Source organism: Lycium barbarum, chromosome 4 (genome assembly GCF_019175385.1).
Source record: "Lycium barbarum isolate Lr01 chromosome 4, ASM1917538v2, whole genome shotgun sequence".
NCBI classification, from domain to species: Eukaryota; Viridiplantae; Streptophyta; class Magnoliopsida; order Solanales; family Solanaceae; genus Lycium; species Lycium barbarum.
Genome location: NC_083340.1, coordinates 47,365,846 through 47,386,943, shown reverse-complemented (window position 1 = coordinate 47,386,943; position 21,098 = coordinate 47,365,846).

Genomic DNA, 21,098 nt, shown 5'->3' with positions numbered 1-21,098 from the left:
AGAGCTTTTGGTTATTACAAACTTGGGGGAAATTGCGTGAGATTTCGAGTGGCAGTGTAGGATTGGATGCCTTTGGAGAATTTATGAGTATATCGAGGTGGTACTTTGAGAGGTTCGATGGTTATATAATTACTATATGAAGCTTAAGGTATGCATCGAAAAGTTCGGGGTTGTATCGGATTCGCGTATTGGGTAAAGGTTGAGAAACATAAAGTTTGACATCGTAAGGTATAACTCTTCGGTACTAAGTTGATAACTGGGATAGGACTCTACTTGTGGAGTCGAAAGTGATGGACAAGATTTGTTATGCGTGGTATGGCTATGAGTTGTGATTGGTTTCAAAATTCGAAGTCAGTTATAATAATTGTTGGTGGTTTTCGAGAGTTGTGCATTCATTCAGGGTCAACATGGTTCGAGTTAAGCTTAATGGTCTATGGTTATATTTCTAGGAAGATATTTAAAGATTCAATGTGTTTCGGCTCAGATTTGAGGTAAGACAAACTTATCGAGCTTTGTTAGGATTTCCTAGTGGATTTGATGATATTTTCTGAGAACAGTTACTTGGATAGAATAATGTTATACAATGAGCCTAGTACAGATTTGAGGAGGACCTATTGTGCAAGAGGTCTCTATAGTGATCAGTTGTTTGCTCGATGAGATATTCAGTGGTATGGATCCTGTATTGTGAATTGAAGGTTCAAAAAGATTTGGAACTGGCCAAATTGGCTGCCGGTAAGATCAATTTTGATAGAGTTGCGTGGAGATTGTAGATGAATCAAGGATTCTTTTGGCGAGAGTAAGTTATGAGTTTAGAATTTTGGTATGTGTTTTCATATGTTTCTAAGAAATCGCGGTGCCAGTAACGACTGTAGAAAATGTGGGAGAAGGAGTTAGTGGAATCAGAGTATTTTATCGGTTCAGAATGGGCTATGGTTTGTGACCAGATTTCAGAGGGTTACGTTGGTTTAGGAAAGTGTTTGTGGAGCCTATTGATCGTGTTCAGGATTGCAGTGTTATCTAATCAGAGAATTCGGGTAAAAGAAAATTATTATTCGAGGATCAGTTGTGAAGGAAATTTGAATGCGGAGATACGAGAAATGGAGTTTGAGCTAAGTTAGAGAGTTGTGACTGGTAGAGTGATCGATCAGGTTTTAATGTTACACCCGGCAAGGGTGTCTTGCGATTTGGGAAGGAGAGGAAGTGAGACCGAGGTGTATTGGCCGTTGAGACTACCCATTATTGGACCCTTGTTCTATGAGTTAGTTTTTCACCAGATCTGTCAAGTGTTCATCCAGTTTTCCATGGTTCTGTGTTGGAGAAGTATCGTTCTGGTGGTTTCTGTACCATTCGTTGAGATTCAGTTTTGTTCAATGAGAATCTTTCTTGTAAGGAGAAGTCCGACATGCGTAGCCGATATCTTCAGTTATTGTCGATTCGAGCATTTTTCCGTCCTTTCTTCCTTGTCATTCGAGGACGAGCGATTGTTTAATTGGTATTTGATGTAACAACCAGTTTGGTCGTTATTGCATTTCTGACCCTTTTGACCCTTTCCCGTGCTTGGTTTGCTCCCTTTTGACCCAAGGGGACCGTTGACATGCTTCTCGAGGTGTTTATATTTGATTCGGGCGACATTTTATGGAATTTGGGCTTTAAGCGAAAAAGTGTTGACTCTAAGTTGACTTTTGGGTAAACAAACCTTTTTTGAAAATTCATCGATTCCGAGAGGTCTGGATGGTCATTTAGAACTTGTGTGCATATCTGGTTTGGTTCTTAATGCACTCGGATGCATTTTGAGACTTGGGTTGGAAAATTGGAATTGAAGTATCGGGTGTTGACTCGGTCAACGAGACTTCCGTTGGGAAATCCGAGGCCACGAGTGCGTTTGTAGTGTGTTTTTATGTGTGTCTGTGCATATGGGTTGGAAGCAGACGTCCTCGGGAGTTAATCAAAATGTTTGGTTGAATTGTGGAAATTGGAATGGTTTTCTGGTGTCTGGTGCCTGCTTTGGCGGCACCAGCACCGCAGCAGCAGTAGGGCTATAGCGGTCAGCCTGTCGCTGAAGTAGCCATGCCATTTATGCATGACTGTTGTAGCGGTCAAATGACCGCTGGGGCGGCGTCGCTGAAGCGATCTTTGTGACCGCGGAAGCAGTGATTGGGGTAATTAATGATATAAAACCCCCAGTCTTTTCATTCATTGTTATTCCGAAAATGGCTCATATTGGGAGCAATTCTAGAGGATTCTTGGAAAAGATTCTTGGTGGTAAGTCCTCCTAATCATCTTCGAATCCATTTTCCTTGTTAGTTCATTAGTAATGGAAGATTAAAAGTGGGTTTGATGGATTTTCTATCTAGGCTTTGTAATGATGAAATTGATTGGGTTTATGGTAGATTATGATGTATCTAAGGTTATTAATCATATATCTCCCATTGTTAGTGTTGAATTCTTGAATCTAAGAGTTAGGGTTTATACCCAAAATTGGGGGTTTTGCTTGAATTTCGAAATTGGGTGAATCCTTGAGTTAATTTAGCAATTAGTTGATGGGTTTTGATCACCGAGTGTTGTATTGGATATTTTACCCCCGAATTTCCCATTTTTGACATTGCGGGTCCTGTTTCCCCAAAAATTCTAGGGTTGGGTTTTGACCTAATTTGAATGATAGCAATTTAGGTATCGATCTTCATGATTTCTAATCTAGATTTCAAATATGCCCAGACTTTCTTGATCTTGAGGCTCAGCGGAAGGGCTAGGCTAAGAAGTGATTGTTGGTGTATTGCTGTTCTGCCATCTAGGTAGGTTATAGCTTACCCTTGGTGAGACTTCGTGTAGCGAAGCATATATTTAGATAATATTGTTGGAGACAACATGTAAACCTTCGGGTATGAAGTTGGGTTGGATATTATCTTAGGTTAGGCCCTGTTGTGTGATTGGGGTTAGCCACCCCGTTGTGTTGTGACTTAATTGTTCTATCGTTGTTGGCTTGATGCCACGTGTTGATAGTAGATATTAGGAACTGTTGTTTCATCTTCATTGTGATATTGTAGTACTTTACTGTTGATGTTGATACGAGGATAGAGTTCTGTATGACTTGTGTAGTCTTTCATGGTATTGTTGGCGTACCCGTGTTTGGTACTTTTGATATTGATTTGATTATTGATGTTGAAACCTACATTGCACGCATTCTTATCCTTCATGATATACTGTTGATACAATGTTGATACTTGATGAAACACTGTGATGAGCTGGGCTCGGTTTGGATGAGAGTGATGTGAAAGTCTGATATCCGATGTTTGCCTGGGAATCATGGATTGAGTGTGTGTATGGACTCCGCGAGTCCCCCAGGGTGGTGCTCATTAACATCCTCTGTGGGAAAAGATCCGGAGTCTTGTCTGTCTGTTGGGAAAAGATCTGAGACTAGTAGCATTTAGACTTCACGAGTCCCCTTGGGTTGTGCTACCGAGACGTGGAGGTATTCCGTCCGGAGTTCACAGAATTGCATGGCATTGCATTTGCATTCATACATTATTGCATTGCAATTCCTCTTGGCTTATATTATAATGATCTGGTGCTTTACTTGTAATGTTGGTTTCGGATTGGACCTATTGAGACTTGCCACATTTGGGTTTAGATGCTCTACTTAGGCGATGGCATGTACTTGGTTCCGATTATGTTTGACTTATGCTTGTTGATTTATTTGCCTATCTTGCTTTATTGTCTGGATTATGTTAGCTATACTTAGTCGGCCTATGATACCTAATAGTACTGTGGTTTGTACTGACCTGCACTTGCTGCATTCTTTTATGAGTGTAGAGTTCTAGGTTGGGTCTTCTTTCGTCTCCCGTGGCTGATAGTCGCTATCAGGACTGCTTCGAGTCGACTGGGTGAGCACGAGATGTCCGCTGCCTTGAAGTCTCTCCTTGTTTATGTCTTATTTTTCCATTCTGAGACATATACAGATTTGATGTATTATTATATTTCCAGACTTGTATACTTCGAATTCTAGATGCTCTTGTATGGCTTAGACCAGACCCTGGGTGTATTTCCTTATTTCCACACTTTTTCTATTTTATTATCATAAGACTTACGTGATTATTATCTTCCACTTAATTGATTTATTTATTTATGCCTTTATTTTCGTTGGGTTAAGGGCTCGCTTACCGAGGTGGGAAAGGTAAGTGCCCGCATGACTTAGCCAAATTTGATCGTGATATTGCTATTCTACAACCTTCACGTTGTAGGTTAGCAAAACCCTATATATATATATATATATATATATATATATATATATATATATATATATATATATACAAATGGGGATCACCAAATATAAAAGAAGGTGAATAAGGTGAAGAAGTGTCCTAGCTTGCATTCTTGTAGCCAACAACATGTGTCTGCATGGTAGGGGTAAAACAACAAGTAAATAGATTGAATAGTAAGCATCACCTTCTTACCCCTTCAAATGGTGGGACAATAATTTAGGAAACATGCACTATAAACATCATAGACGAGTGAGGTGAGATGAGGTAGTTCTTTTGATTTGAATAGGGGGTCGCCCTTTTTTGGTTGAAGTAGCCACGACTTTGGTCGTTCAGTTTAAACACATAAATCCAGTCGTATGGATTTGAATCATATTTCACATGCAACACTTATAGTAAAAATTCAAGAAAGATATTTGAAATTTATTTGAGGGTCCTTAGGCCATAACTATCATGCCCCTAAATTCGGGTGGTACGCAATTAGCACCCGACCTTAGCTACCCGTCGATCGAATTCTGGACTAAATTGTTTTACTGGATTAATTGAACTATTCAATAAGGTTTTAATTGAGCATAATTGAATATTTTTTAAATACTGAATATGAAACGTGACAATCTCATAATAATATAAAGACTCAAATGTGAAACTAACATCACGCACTAGGCTAAGTCATGATCCTCTAAGAATACATAATACAAAATGTCGTAGGAGTATTCCCCAAAATACCGTTAAGTTTGAAAAAAATGAATTGTTACACCTTGTAGTTTTATACATTAATATTCGTCGTACATTAGTTGTCTTAATTATGGACATCGGGATTTGCCTTCAAGGTTATATGAGGTTGGACATGCTTAATTTATTCTTATAAGTGTTTAAGTTCATGTTTGGTAAGTTACTAAAGGATTAGAGAATAAGTGAATCGAAGCAGAGAGGTTCGTTAAGAGTTGTTTCTGGAAAATATAGAATATAGACCGTATAATTGAGATATGGTCTGTATTTTGAGATATGGACCGTATTTAAGGATTTTAAAAATTTCCAGAGAAGAAAATTTTTGGGATGGAATTATACGGTCCATTGTACGGACCGTAAAATTTTATACGGTCAAGGGGGTGGCCGTATAATGTTATAAGAAATACAGTCCATATTTTGCAATGTCGGTGGATTTTGCGGATTTTATATATGACGACCCCTCTTCATTTTTTGTCATTTTAAACATAACCCCAAGTTCAAGAGAGCTCTAGAGAGCTCTTCTCACATATTCAAACATTTCTCCAAGCCTAAATCAAAGATCAAAGTGAAGATCAAAGTACTTAGGGTTTCAAAGTGAGGTTTAAGCTTGTCTCCTCTTCTTGTAAAAGCTTTGGAGGGTATTTCAAGGTGAAATTATTTTGGAATTGAAGTGTTCTTTAGTTTTTGAGGTAAGGTTCCATTTTAGTTTCATGTTTATGAGTTTATATGGTCAATATGTTAAGATTTAAGGAGAAGAAATTGAAGGAAAAGTTCAAATATGAATTTGATGATATTTTGAGTTGTAAATTAACTTGAGCTATAATTGTTAGCATGTTTTGAGTATAATTTTGTTATGAGGGATAATGGTAATGTTGAGGAAGTGTTGTATACAAGTGTATATGGGGTTGTTCAATGGTATATCTTTAAATCTGGAGAATATGAGGTTGGAGGAGATCATGTGGAGTTTTTGTGTAAATTGTTGGCTGTGGGCTTTGTGGTAATGAATAAGATTTAGGGGAAAGGCTGTCCGCTTCATTTTGGAATTGATTTATCATTGATATACATGATATACAAGCGCCATCTAAGTCGTATATGTATTCTTGGTTATAGGAGTGACACTGTAGTGGTAATAAGCTTGTTGTCGGTTAACTTAGACGACTTGAGGTATGTAAGGTTGTCCCTTTATTTCTTTTGGCATGATCCTTATGAACCAGACGTATACGTAACGCTAATCCATAAGGACTCTATTCTTAGAGTTAGGAATGATCCATTTGATTCATGTTCTATAATGTATCTTCAGAAAGTCTTCCTTCAGATTCAGTATGGTCTTTAGAGTTACTTGTACTATTGCCATGTTTATGCATTGCATTTCACTTATATATATACATATACAGACCTGTGACCCCACAGGCGCTATATGCTCTTATATTATGTGTGTATGTATGTGTGTGTGTATGTATATATATATATATATATATATATATATATATATATATATATATATATATATATATATATATATATATATATGGGGAAGGAATGTTATATACGCACTACCACCTGATCAGTTGGTCATATGATGACACGATGATGATGCCCACAGGGGCCGATACGATACGATGGGATGCCCACGGAGGCTTGACAGGCATTATATATAGTACTTATATTTATGACCTCATGCATGCATGCACAATATTTACGCATATCATTAGCCCTCCGAGGCAGTTTAGATGTACAGTATTTATGTACATCATTGACTCACAGAGACAGTTCAGACTGACAGGTCGCATTTATTTACCCTATGTTTTCTTATGCCTCTCTTATGTTACTCTCATGCCTTACATACTCAGTACTTTATCCGTATTGACGTCTTTTTGTTTGTAGACGCTGTGTTCATGCCTCCAGGTAGACAGGGAGACGATTCAGACCCTTAGGCTGTCTTCTCAGTGCTCTTACAGGAGGACTCCACTTGTTCCGGAGCAGTAATCTAGCTTGGTATGATTATTTAGTGTACATAAGGGCATGGCGTGGTCCTGTCCCGTCCTTATTATGTTATGCACTCCAGTAGAGGCTCTTAGACAGACATGTATAGATAGATGTTCTATGGTCATCTTGGTTCTCTTTTGTTGTATCATTACCTGTGGTAGCCTTGTCGGCTTGTACATTAGGTCCCTTACAGATTATGAGATATATTATTTTGCATTATGGCCCACTCAGATATGATTATGAGATGCATTTATCTTAAGTGGTGCTCGGTAGGTTAGCCCGAGTTCCCGTCATAGCCCTCCGGTCGGGTCGTGACAAAAGTGATACCACAGTAGTTCATCTTAGGGTTGTCTATGAGCCGTGTATAGAAGAGTCTTGTTTATGGTGTGTAGTGCACTACACTTATAAACAGGAGGCTGTAGGGCATTTAGGAAAATTGCTTTTCTTTTTCATCTTAAATCGTGCGATAGAGCCATGTTATGAGGATTCCCTTTTCCCTGACCGTGTGTTACGATTTCAGTAATGCCTGTGAGGAGGAAAGCATCAGCGGCCTGGAAGGGCAAGTCAGTGGCAGGTAGGAGAACTGGACGAGTACCGCTTGTTGATGTAGAGGAGGGCCAATCTGAAATGAGGTTCCATCTCATACCTCTCATACTCTGCCCACTTCAGAGGAGCATAGAGGAGCCCCAACACCCCCAGTTCCTCCACCTAATGCTTCAGGTCAGGAGTGCGAGAGGACATTCAGTTGTTGACTCAGTTAGTGGTTGCTCAGGCCCAGCGACAGGGTACAAGTCATAGTGACAGGACTGTTAGTGCCATGGTTCAAGATTTTATTAATTTGGACCCTCCAGAATTTTTGGGTTGAAACCAGATGAGGACCCGCAAAATTTTATAGATGGAATGATAAGGACATTGCGAGTGATGCATGCTTCAGACACTGAGTCAGTAGAGTTAGCTTCCTATAGACTACGAGATGTTGTTGTTCATTGGTATGAGACTTGGGTGTTTTCTAGAGGGATTAATGCGCCCCTACCCGTGTGGCAGGACTTTACAAATGCTTTTCTTTGACATTATTTGCCGCCAGAGATTCGACAGGCCCGAGTTGATAGGTTCCTGAACCTTAGATAGGGGAACATGAGTGTTCGAGAGTATAGTCTTTGTTTTAAATCTTTGGCTAGATATGCTCCAGATATGGTAGCTGAAATCGAGGATCGTGTTTATAGATTTGTGAGTGGATTGGGGCCACATTTGATTGATGACTGTATGATGGCCTCTCTTCAGACAGGTATGGATATTTCTCGTATTCAGGCGCACGCTCAGAACCTAGATGAGCATAGGCAGTAGCGGAGGGTTGAGTGAGTATGATAGGGGTAAGAGTAAGATAGCAAGATCTTCGAGATTTGTTAGTGAGTTTAGAGGTGGTCAGAGGCAGCAGTTCTCTAGGCGTTCAGCCTATTCAGCGGCTAGTGCGCCTCCACATGTCGTAGGACCCAGGTTTGATAGACCCACTCATTTTTAGCCAGCTCAGAGTTCCAGGGCTTCCAGTTCCAAGTTTAGGGGTAGTTCCAGTTAGATGAGGCCATCTCTATTGCGATGTACCCAGTGCGGTAAGTTACATGCTGGACAGTGCTGCTTTGGTTTAGATGTTTGTTATGCCTATTGTTGGCCAGGCCATATTATGCGAGATTGTCCCTTGGGAGTTGGTGGAGGTATAGTTTAGCCGATAGGGTCCGCAGCGGGATGTTCGACATCTGTAAGCCCTCCTGGGCGGGGTCCTCAGACACTAGCCAGTTGTGGTAGAGGCAGAGGTGAAGTGTCTAGTTCGAGCGGACCTCAGAACCGTATTTATGCATTGGCTGGTCGATAGGATCTTGAGTGTTCATCTAATGTTGTTACAGGTATATTATCAGTTTCTTCCCATGATGTGTATTTATTGATAGATCCAGGTTCTACATTATCGTATGTTACTTCTTTTATTGCTAGTCAGTTTGGGGTTTGATTAAACAATTTGAGTGTCTACACCTGTTGGTGATCCAGTGATAGCTAGACGAGTGTATATAGATTGTATAGTTATAGTATGTGATCGTCATAATATGGAAAACTTGATTGAATTAGATATGGTAGACTTTGATGTCTTTATGGGTATGGATTGGTTGGCGTCTTGTTATGCTAATGTTGATTGCAGGACAAAGATGGTTCCATTTCAGTTTCCAGGAGAGTCAATTCTAGAGTGGAAGGGTAATACAGCATCGCTAAGAGGTAGGTTTATTTCCTATCTCAAGGCAAGGAAGATGATTGCCAAGGGTCGTATTTATCATTTGTTTCGGGTTCAGGATACAGAAGCAAGGCCACCCATACTTCAGTCTGTTCCAGTGGTTAATGAGTTCCCGGACGTATTCCCGGCGAGCTTCTAGGTTTTCCACTAGAGCGGGAGATTGAATTTACCATTGATGTATTACTAGATACTCAGCCAATGTCCTTTCCTCCTTATAGGTGGCGCCTGCTGAATTGAGCGAACTGAAGGAGAAGTTGAAGGACTTGATTGAGAAAGGCTTTATTAGGCCTAGCACGTCACCATGGGGAACACCAGTGTTGTTTGTAAGGAAGAAAGATGGATCCTTGCGGATGTCCATTGATTATAGACAGCTGAATCAGGTGACAATAAAGAATAAGTATCCACTTTCGAGGATTGATGATTTATTTGATCAGTTGTAGGGTGCTAAAAGGTTCTCGAAAATAGATTTAAGATCAGGGTATCACCAGGGGAGGGTTAGAGAGAAAGACATTCCGAAGACTGCTTTCAGAACCAGATATGGTCACTTCGAGTTTTGTGTAATGTCGTTTGGGTTAATGAATGCTCCGACGATATTTATGGATTTGATGAACAACGTATTTAGGCCTTTCCTAGATCTGTTCGTGATCGTGTTTATTGATGATATTTTGGTATACTCTCGATCAGAGGCAGAGCATGCAGATCATTTACGCGTTGTTCTTTAAGTTCTCCATGATTGGAAGCTATATGTAAAGTTCTCTAAATGTGAGCTCTGGTTGAACTCTTTGACTTTTCTGGGGCATATTATCTAAGCTGACGGTAGCTGGGTGGATACTTAGAAGATTGAAGCTGTAAAGACTTGGCCGAGACCCACAACTCCTACGGAGGTTCGCAGTTTTCTGAGCTTGGTAGGTTATTACAGGATATTTGTAGAGGGTTTTTCTTCCATTTCTACACCACCGACGAAGCTAACTCAGAAATTAGCTAAGTGCGAGTGGACCGATACTTATGAACGCAGTTTTCAGGAGTTAAAGAACAAATTGACTTCAACACCAGTTCTAAAACTTCCAGAAGGATCGAAAGGTTATGTTATTTATTGCGACGCTTCAGGCGTTGGGTTAGATTGTGTGTTGATGCAGCACGGTAAAGTTATAGCTTATGCTTCGAGACAGTTGCGGAAGCACAAGAAGAAATATCCAACACATGATCTGGAGTTAGCCGCAGTGATTCATGCATTGAAGATGTGAAGGCACTACTTGTATGGAGTTTATGTTGATATCTATATAGAACATAAGAGTCTTCAGTATATTTTCAAGTAGACTGATTTGAATTTGCGTCAAAGGTGATGGTTGGAATTATTAAAAGATTATGATATCAATATCTTGTATCACCCTGGAAAGGTGAATGTAGTAGCTGATGACCTTAGTCATAGATCCATCGGTAGCTTATCTGATGTTCAGAGAAAAGGGAGTTAGTTCGTGAACTTCAGCAGTTAGCTAGCCTAAGAGTTCGATTATTGAACGCGGGCAATACGGGAGTTACCATTCAGGATACGACAGTCTCATCTTTAGTAGTTGAAGTTAAGGAGCGCCAGTACGAGGATCCTATGCTGGTTCATTATTGAGACATAACCCCTCAGAAGAAGATGTCACCATTCGAGATTTATATAGATGGAGTTCTCAGATATCGAGGCAGACTATGTGTTCCTGATGTTGCGGGATTACATCATCAGATCTTGGGAGAGGCTCATTACTCCCGTTATTCTATTCATCCAGGGACGATGAAGATGTTTCATGATATTAATGAGATTTATTGGTGGGAAGGAATGAAGAAGGACATAGCGTAGTTCGTAGTCCAGTGTCCTAATTGTCAACAGGTGAAGATTGAGCATCAAAAGCCCGGTGGATTATTGCAGGCAATTGAGATTCCGACTTCAAAATGGGATGTAATCAATATGGATTTTATTACAGGCTTGCCCCGTTCTCAGCATAAGTTTTATTCCATATGGGTAATTGTTGACAGACTTACAAAATCATCCCGTTTTATGCATGTCAGGACTACTTACTCAGCCGAAGATTATGCGAAGCTTTCTATTAAGGAGATAGTACAACTCCATGGTGTCCCGGTATCAATCATCTCGAACAGGTGTGCAAAGTTTATAGCTAACTTCTGGAAGTCCTTTCCGAATGGTTTGGGGGCTCAACTGAGTCTTAGCACAACATTTCACCCCCAGATAGATGAGCAGGCTGAGCGTACCATTCGTACCCTCGAAGATATGCTACGGGCATGTGTGCTAGACTTCAGAGGTGGCTGTAACAGTTATCATTCCAGTATCCAGATGGCCCTATATGAGGCTTTGTATGGGCGGAAGTGTAGGTCACCTATTGGATGGTTCGATGTGGGGGAGACTAAGTTAGTAGGGCCAGATTTGATTCAGCAAGCAATGGAAAAGATCATGCTTATTCAGGATCAATTGTTGGCAGCTCAGAGTAATTAGAAGTCTTATGCAGATAATCGCCGACCATACCTAGATTCTAGGTTAATGACTGGGTATTCTTGAAAGTATCACCTATGATGTCACGACCCAAACCGGAGAGCCGCGACTGACACCCAAGACCTTACTCGGCTGAGTGCCATACTACTATTCCATCTAGGAGTCATAACTTTTTGTGAACCTTTAATTTACGAAATGACGCTTCCGTCAGGTAAAAAAAAACTTTTCAATAAAACTCTTTCGTCAAATCAGTGATTTCTCCCTTAACGTTAATTCAAAAAACCCCTTAGTCACAATAAAATCTATAAAAATAAAGCATAAAAACATATCGACCTATATGGTCGCTTTACACCACCGTCGACATCTCGACGTACTATCCACAGGACACTGTCTGCAAAAGTCTCTAACATACACGAGATACCATAACATAAGTACTCTGACTCGGCAACACTCCGAACTGAGATGGAGCTCACCAATCCAGCTGATAGCCTGAGAACATCCTATAGCCGATGTCTTCTACTCATCTGTATACACCTGCGTGGCATGAAACGCAACGTCCACAAGAAAGGACGTCAGTACGAACAGTGTACTGAATATGTAAGGTATAAATAACAACATATATGGATATGAAAGGTAACATGGAATGGGAGGGATAACTTGTACATCTTAAAATCATTTGTACACAAGTACCTATTTTTATATATATATGTATACACGTATAATATAAATTTTAGTGTTGAGGAAAGTGCAACCCGATCCATAAATGCTAGTGCCGAGGAACATACGGCCCGATCCATATAAGTTAGTGCCGAGGAACGTACGACCCGATCCATATAAGTTAGTGTCGAGGAATGTACCGCCCGATCCATATAAGTTAGTGCAGAGGAACATACGGCCTGATCCATATAAGTTAGTGCCGAGGAACGTACGGCCCGATCATATATACCATGTTCATATACATGATGTAAATAGTATGCAAGAAAGCTCATATGAAAGCTACAACTTTATCGGAGTGGAGTAAGGTCGGTACCTTCGATTCATATTATGGAACAACTATTATTGCTATATATCACCTCGAAGGAACAATTCATAACGTGAGATCAACAACAATGAATAGAATCGAGAAAATCATGAAGTAGCTCAACATCTTCATATCATCGTTGAAATCATAACTTGAGACTTTTAAGCATAAAATCATCATCACCGTAATCCTCATAAAAGCATTCTTATCTTTAACATCGTAGGAATATTTAAGAATCATAAACTTCTAGCTTTTGAAATCAAGGAGCTTATGGAAACATTTATGGAATCATACCATAGGAATCATGCCTTTGAAAGAAAGGGACGAGCCTTAACATACTTATTCAACCTCCAACTACCTATGCTTATCCGTCCAAGCCCGCAAGTCTACATATAAGACCATTCATACTATGATTAGGTCCATTGTTATATACTTATTCTAAGCCTTCAAGTAAATCTTTCTAGAATCTGCCGAAATTTTTGCAGCATCTCCTCTGTTTATATGCCTAGCCCAAAATTACAATTCAGGAACCAATCAACAACAACAAAAATACCAACATCAACAACACTATTATCCATACCAATATATTCCATAAACATCCCACACGATGTTTTTCAACATACAACAACAATATACACTTCCTTTCTTCCCAATCCAGGAGCATAATCTCATCAACACACCAACACCATTAGATACCATCTCTATACATGTAAATCAGCCCAGCCACACGGCCACAACATGCTCAAAACAATCCATAAACAGAACAACTACAACACAACGCTTTATGACCTTTCCTCCATAACTATTTTCACTTTTAAGACTTGCTAAACCTTCAAATCAACTCAACATAAGAGATAGGATGAAGAACATACCTTATACTTGAATAAATTCAGCCACACCAACTTCCTTCAAGACCAAACTTACCACAACATCAAGTAAAAGCAAGAACAATCACCTTTCATGGACTATTTGGTGTAATCTTGTTAAATTCTTGATTTAATGACTATAAATGTTTGGGGGTTGTGTTGGGAAGTTTCTAGGACTATTGAGAATGTAAAATGCTAAAAAATGGAGTTAATGGGGGGGGGGGGGGGGGTATTTATACCCCTCATAAGTCGGTTCCACCGACCTTCTCAAGTGGGACCCGCGGAAGCCATTTGGCAGCTTGGAGTTTTGATCTTAAAATGGACATAAGTTTTGATTCTGATATTGTGTGAGCTCCCACAACCTATGGTTGGAAAGTTCTTTCAATTATATACAACTTTCATTTTTGGTGTGTTTCCAAATTCCAAACTTATAATAGCGTTTTGTCCCCTCTAATTCAAATCATCCGAAAACGTATCCTTAAATTATCTTTTTGGAGGGCTTATGCACATATTTGGCTTAAGAGTCCTTCTTAAGACTTGCTCAACTTCCTATGTACTACTCATATCACTTTTCATATGTCCTTTATAAAACCCCAACATTTGGGCCCCACCTTAACTTACGGTTACGAGGGCTATTCATCAAATAACGTGTTAACTGATTTACTCCATACGGTCTCCAAATGTCATATATATGTTATTCTTATACTCATATAATATAATATTTATCCCTAGTCCTTGTATAAGTTTACTCTCCCTTGAGCTCATACTAAGCCGTGTACAGTCTTGGTAACACGAAATTTTTTGGGGTGTAACATCTGAAAGGTGTTATGTGATTTGGTAAAAAGGGTAAGCTTAGTCCTCGGTACATTGGACCATACAATATTGTACGTAGAGTGGGCTAGGTGTCCTATGAGTTAGATTTACCTTCGGATTTAGAATCAATCCATTCGGTCTTTCATGTGTCGATGCTTCATAAGTGTATTGGAGATCCTTCAAGAGCCGTGCCCATTGATGATTTTCAGATTATCGAGCAACTATCCTATGAGGAGGTTCCCGTTGCCATCCTATATAGACAGGTTCAGAAATTGAGGATTAAAGATGTAGCTTCAGTTAAAGTCCTTTGGAGAAATAGGAATGTCGAGGAAATGACTTGGGAAGCTGAGGAAGATATAAGATCCTGGTATCCGCGCTTGTTTCCACTTCCAGAGGAGGTCCAGACAGAGACACCATTGCCTTCAGGTGCGTATTGTTCCATTTCTTATGATTACTAGTCGTGTGAGGTCATTTTTATTATTGATTGTTATGGCCCTGTATGGCATTGTATGGTTTGGGTTGCTGTGTGGCAGGTTGGTAGTGGTACAGTTATAGGGGAAACTTTGACGCAATTTTATAGAATTCCTGGACGTTAACATTCGAGGACGAATGTTTTTAAGGGGGGAAGAATGTTACACCTTGTAGTTTTATATATTAAGATTCGTTGCACGTTAGTTGTCTTAATTGTGGACATCGGAATTTGCCTTCAAGGTTATATGAGGTTGGACATGCTTAACTTATGCTTATAAGTGTTTAAGTTCATATTTGGTAAGTTACGAAAGGATTAGAGAATAAATGAATCGAAGCAAGGAGGTTCGTCAAAAGTTGTTTATGGAAAATATAGAATATGGACCGTATAATTGAGAAATAGTCCGTATTTTGAGATATAGACCGTATTTAAGGATTTTAAAAATTTCCAGAGAAGAAAAATTTTGGGATGGAATTATACGGTCCATTAAGGGAAGCCCGGTGCACTAAGCTCCCGCTATGCACGGGGTCCGGGAAAGGGCCGGACCACAAGAGTCTATTGTAAGCAGCCTTACCTTGTATTTCTGCAAGAGGCTATTTCCACAGCTCGAAGCCGTGACCTCCTGGTCACATGGCAGCAACTTTTATAGTTACGCCAAGGATCCCGTTCTATACGGTCCATTGTACGGACCGTATAATTTTATATGGTCAAGGGGTGGCCGTATAATGTTATAAGAAATACGGTCCATATTTTCCAATGTCGGTGGATTTTGCGGATTTTATATATGACAACCCCTCTTCATTTTAAATCATTTTAAATATAACCCCAAGTTCAAGAGAGCTCTAGAAAGCTCTTCTCACTTATTCAAACATTTCTCCAAGCCTAAATCAAAGATCAAAGTGAAGATCAAAGTACTTAGGGTTTCAAAGTGATGTTTAAGCTTGTCGCCTCTTCTTGTAAAAGCTTTGGAGGGTATTTCAAGGTGAAATTATTTTGGAATTGAAGTGTTCTTCAGTTTTTGAGGTAAGATTCCATCTTAGTTTCATGTTTATGAGTTTACGTGGTAAATATGTTAAGATTTGAGGAGAAGAAATTGAAGGAAAAGTTCAACTATGAATTTGATAATATTTTGAGTTGTAAATTAACTTGAGCTATAATTGTTTGCATGTTTTGAGTATAATTTTGTTATGAGGGATAATAGTTATGTTGAGGAAGTGTTGTATACAAGTGTATATGGGGTTGTTCAATGGTATATCTTTAAATATGGAGAATATAAGGTTAAAGGAGATCACGTGGAGTTGTTGTGTAAATTGTTGGTTGTGGGCATTGTGGTAATGAATAAGAAATAGGGGAAAGGCTGTCCGCTTCTTTTTGGAATTAAGTTATCATTGATATACATGATATACAAGCTCCATCTAAGTCGTATATGTATTCTTGGTTATAGGAGTGACGCTCTAGTAGTGATAAGCTTGTCGGGTAACTTGGACGACTTGAGGTATGTAAGGTTGTCCCTTTATTTCTTTTTGGTGTGATCCTTATGAACCAAACGTATATGTAACACTAATCCATAAGGACTCTATTGTTAGAGTTAGAAATGATCCATTTGATTCATGTTCTATAATGTATCTTCAGAAAGTCTTCTTTTAGATTTAGTATCTTCAGAAAGTCTTCCTTTATATATATATATATATACATATACAGACCCATGACCCCTCAGGCGCAATATGATTGCGCGTATATCATACATATATATATATATATATATATATATATATATATATATATATATATATATATATATATATATATATATGGGGTATGGCGAAGGTAACAACGTTATATACGCACTACCACCTGATCAGCTGGTTATATGATGACACGATGATGCCATAGGGGCCGATACGATATGATGGGATGCCCACAGAGGCTTGACAGGCGTTATATATGTTGACACCCAATTTTGTCCCGCCTTTCCTCCGAAATACCTATTTACGCTTCTAATATTTTTGGCAAATTAAAAAATATATTGATATTTTATTATAATTATTAGCCTCTTATCAATATCGGCGTTTCATTATTTTATTACAGTTACTAGCTGTTATTATTATTATTATTATTATTAGTTCAAATACGAGCCCAATTCACCCCCAATATTTTTGGATTAACCCAAAACAATTTTCATAGTCCACTACCCATTTTAATTCACCCCAACCCAATTTTCAGACCAGTCCACATTTTATTCCAAGCCCACATCTTCAAACCACCAGCCCATTATTTTGACCCAATACCCAGCCCACTACCCGAATTTACCGACCCGACCCGGCTTTTCATTTAACAAAGGAAACCCTAAAAGGGTTTCCCTCATTTTCCCACTTCGTCTGCCGCCCCTGCTCCTCTCTCTTTCCTCCTCCCTTTCTCTCTTCTCTCCCTCTTTCATCGTCATCTCCTCCCCACTTCCCTCTGTCCCCCACGCCGCTCCCTTCCACTTCCCTCTGTCCCCCACGCTCCTCTCTCTCTTCTTCTCAAACGAAATCCCTAATCCACCCTATAAATAATCCTTTCTTGAGTCGTTTAGGACAGGTTTTGGAATCGCAAGAATTCCCTTACAAAAAAGAGATCTTGAACCCGAAATCCCCTGAAAAGAACAAGTGGAGTTGGCCGAGATCCCCCTAAGAAAAGATTATTCTTAGATGCTTCGAATCTATGAAAAATAGGAGTTATTTCAGTTTTTTTTTTTGAATACCCGAAAGCACAAACTTTTATCGCCTCAAATTCCCCAGAAAAGAACTGGGTTCATCAATTTTCGTTTTTTATCTTGAAGTTCAGTCGAAATATTAAATCATTTTTTTTACTACTATTCTGGGTCTGAATGGATTCAAGCTCAGATCTCGTAGCAGTCGAGTATAGGTCCGAGACCCGACGCCTCAGTTCACTGCACACAAAAAAGGTAAATCATGATACGTCTCTTAGTTTCAATCTTTAGTTTTTGCTCTAGTTAGCTAACTATGTAGTTTCCTTGTCGTCGTGTTGTTTGTGGATGTTTGGATGCTGTTAGGATAGGATGTTGATTACTAAAATGAATTTGAAAGATGTACATCGTAGTTTTGGATGCTTAGACTGAATTCTCAGGAGTTAGAACCTATTCAAAGCTGAATATACATAGGATATACGGTGGGTATCAAGGTAAAGGGGGGAGGTATGCATTCGATATACATCTGATATACACATCATGGTGTGTATACCTTAGGTATATTGTGTATATGATTAAAACAGGTCGGCACTGTCCCTCTTTCACTCTGTTTATTCAAGTAATATACTCTGACATGAACGAAATCTGCTTGGGTTAGATACGATGAAATGATTACATGATATGTCAATGTTGTTCGCTGATTCATTTTGGTCTCTAATTTGACATAGTCATGTTTGTTTGGGCCTGTTTAGATTCTTATTCATTTGCTGGTTATCACTTACGGTGATTTTGGTGTTTAAAGTCAGCGTATTCTTCAATCAAACTCATGTTGACTCAATTCCTGAAATTTGATGTCTATGTGACTATTGCTTTGTGGTTTATCCATCTATTTAACTTATGCCTAAGTGATGGTCGAGTGTTAGCTTAGTGATTAATTGGATTTTGTTGGTATGCGTTAGTCACTAAGCATTTCTTAGTAATTTATGTATGTTCAGTATTAATCAGATATGGTCCAGCCGACTATCTGTAAGTGTGACATTCATCATATTAAGTTGTTAGATTAGCTTGATAATTATGCATATGAGGGATGTTTGGTTGGCTTAATATGATGCCTAGTACAACTTTATTGACTTCTGGCAGATTAGTCTGTTAATGGGCCCTTTATATATTTGTTGGATATGTTTCTCTGTTTCTCTATTTGTTTGATATGTTTCTCTGCTTGATTTATAATTTAGTCAGTTTATGAGTTTAAAGTCGAAATTTGATTAACATTAGCCCCTTTTTTATTTTTTATTTTTTTATATAGCTTAGTTTAGAAATCATACATGCGATGTTGTTATCTGGTTTGTATGCATTAGTTGGTTTAGCTTGGTTTAGTTACTGCTTCAACCTAACCTGAGCTAAGATACATTTACCTAATCACTGGCATTCCTATAAGCTCTGTTTAAAGTGAAAACTGTCCTAAGAGGTACTCATTAGAAGTTGTTTAGTCCACAGCCTGTTTGAACATGATCCATGCCTAGCTTGGCCAGTATGCTGCAGTGTCTTCCCACTTTGAAATGTTCCCTCTATGTCTTACTGTATGGAAAAACTCCACTCAGCTCTGCATTAATGTTTTGAGTTGGTTGTCAACCTAATTTGCCTTTGCTTGTCCTCAGCAGCTGCATACTTCTCCCTTTTGCCTTGCCTACAGCTGCTGTTTACTGTTTTTGCCCTTTCAAAGGAGTATGTGTTTGACTTTATTACTGTTTGTGTCACTAAGGTCTTTTTATGATGTGAATTTCACATGTATGTACTTGTGCATTGTCTCCTGCTCATGCCCACATCTGCTTTTGGAATTGTTTTTGAACTCATCTGTTTTTGTACAGTGACTGACTCCATGACTTGTCTTGGCTATTTCCTTTCTGTTGAATGTGATAATTGACCCTGATGCATTCCTACTGTCACACTCAGTTTGTTGCTTGGATTGTGCTTTATCTAGAGTTGATTATTCTCCTGTACTAGATATGTCATCGTGTATCATTGAATAAATTTTGCATAATCTCTTCCCTTCAAACATGCTGTAACTTGCCTGTTCTCTTTCATCTTGACTACTGCATACCCATGCTACTCTATGCTACTGTTTCCTGCTAATTTTTTTCTGCATAACACACCTGCCCCCTTTGTGACTTGTTTTCTTATGTGTTTCTATTCCTCTCCTCCATCTTCTGTTTTTCTTTTCCTACTTGGGATTTTCATAATACATATGGGGAAGTTTTTATAATTGCCTAAAAATTGTTCAATGACTGTTGTCCCCTATATTCACGATTGCAAAGAAGGCCTTGTGTTATGCCTGTTGGCCTCTGTAAACAAATGAACTGAAGCATTGGTTTAGGAGACATCATGTATATATTAGGATATATACATGAGAGTATACCTGGTATATACATGAATCATTTACATTATACATGTTTAGTCTTATTTATTGGTTATGTGCTAATCCTTTTCTTTCCATTTTTTTTTATGCATGAACATCGCTTACGAGTCCGAGGGGACTCGTCTTCTCCCGTATTCGGCGTTGGGCTAAAAGCCCAACGAAACTCTCCTCCTGTGTCAGCCCAGCCACAGCATAGATAGAAAACAAAATCTGGGCTGAAGCCCAATAGCATGAATAGTTCGCAGCATTCAGGTCTTAATAAATGGGTCAAAGCCCAATAGCAAAACAGACCGCAACAGCAGTCCGAGAAAATGGGCCTAGCCCATTCACTCTTTACTCTCTTCCTTATTTTTATTGTTGTGTATTTTATTTGCCTTGTATGACTAACGTTTTATTTTGTCTTACTAGATTAGATGAACCGTAGCGAAGTTAGCAAAATTAATGGGTTTGATTTTAGTAAAATGGGTAGTTAGTTTAAGGAAGACTAAAATTAATTCCATAAGACTATATATTTTAAGTAAAGGGAATCATATTTTATTCTATCATATACATTTCAAAACGTCACTAATACGCAAATATAAACTCAAGTATATTTTATAAACGTTGTTTTCAAGATTCATCCAATTATACATATTTTAGCCGAATACAACCAAATAAAGTTAGAGGAAGAAAACTCGTTACCTTTTGCATTTTATTAAAAAGATAAGTGTAGATTTCTCTTAAAAAGCTTCTATCTATATACAAATCATTATATTTTGCAAGTCTCATTTTTAAAATAAAATTATCATTTAAAGCTTAACAACTTTATAAGTTTTATTTTGAGTGGACTACCATGTATTTCTTCAAGTTAGTCTAAATAACATTACTATGTTTTCCTTTAAAACCTTAATAACATTTGCAACCCATTTTCTTAAAATTTAAATGTTATATTTAGCCTCAATTAATTAACCTAAGTTTGGTCGGATAACCGTAGTTAGCGGATTCTAAAGGATGCCTAACCCCTTCCCTTTAGGATAATATAGAGCCCTTACCTAGAATCACATTGGTTAAGCAGACTATTAACAGAGGTTTAGTTTTAACTTTACCT